The 1,076-nt window shown below is 41.1% G+C and overlaps 1 protein-coding gene across 1 annotated transcript in view; it reads right to left on the bottom strand.

Moving 5' to 3' along the window:
- Window positions 1-1,076, bottom strand: part of LOC106469771 — a 13,713-nt gene that overhangs the window by 1,475 nt on the left and 11,162 nt on the right. The gene's annotated exons all lie outside the window — the stretch shown is intronic.

The raw sequence follows: 1,076 nt of genomic DNA, 5'->3' as shown, positions 1-1,076 counted from the left end.
CGCCAATATGTCTGGGCCCACGATATGATTACTCACTCACCTTGCAGCCATCCGTTGACAGGTGCTACTAACACAAATGGTTGACAGGGGTGTCTGTACAGAGAGCGCTAAACGAAAACCAAGCAAACAAGATAGCCAAGGTCGCACAATCGCTAAAGGACTTTTATCGACTGTATATACGTTATAGAAACGATAATAATCGTTTGGCAAGAGTTTTAAAATTACCATAACTGAATATATAATACGTATATCAAACACTTATAACTAGTGTACGCAGTATAATCATAACTGAATATATAATACGTATATCAAACACTTATAACTAGTGTACACAGTATAAAAAAAAGTGTTCGCCACTCACGCAGAAATGTCTCATGTATTTTGGTATTTTCAAATGAATTATACAGCCAGGTCAGAGACTTCAGGATTTAGACATGACCATCCCTAATTTATAATTATTGACCTGAGAGAGAGAGAGAAAGAAATGGCAACCGTTTAACATAAATGGCCGCCTTTATGGTTACTCTTATAGTAGTAATTAGAAAGTGCCTTATTAGCAAACGCTAGGGGGCTAGCCCATTAGTTCAGTTGGTAGAGCACTCGCCTCGTGTGCGAAAGGCCTCGAGCTTATCCAAATCCGAAGCGAGGAATTATATATACGTAAGTCTTAACCGAATAACAGGATTGACTGTTACTCTGTTAACGCACTCACAGCTGAAACACGGCCTCAGTCTATAACAACATGGATCTATATTTTAGACCGCAGAAAGCGATTTAAAAACTAATTTCGACGCTGGAGGAAGTGGAAGATAAAACAATTCTAATTCTGGTCGAAACTTTTCATTAACATCGACACGACAGGTTTTCAATACAGAGCACGTTCTCAGAGCTTATTACGTCCACCCCCCCTTCCTTCCACCTTAGGGAGACGTTACATTTCCTCAGAGCTTATTACGTCCACCCCCCCCCTTCCCTTCCACCTTAGGGAGACGTTACATTTCCTCAGAGCTTATTACGTCCACCCCCCCCCTTCCCTTCCACCTTAGGGAGACGTTACATTTCCTCAGAGCTTATTA

Source organism: Limulus polyphemus, unplaced genomic scaffold (assembly GCF_000517525.1).
Source record: "Limulus polyphemus unplaced genomic scaffold, Limulus_polyphemus-2.1.2 Scaffold3650, whole genome shotgun sequence".
NCBI lineage: Eukaryota > Metazoa > Arthropoda > Merostomata > Xiphosura > Limulidae > Limulus > Limulus polyphemus.
This window is presented reverse-complemented; position numbering and strand designations above follow the sequence as displayed.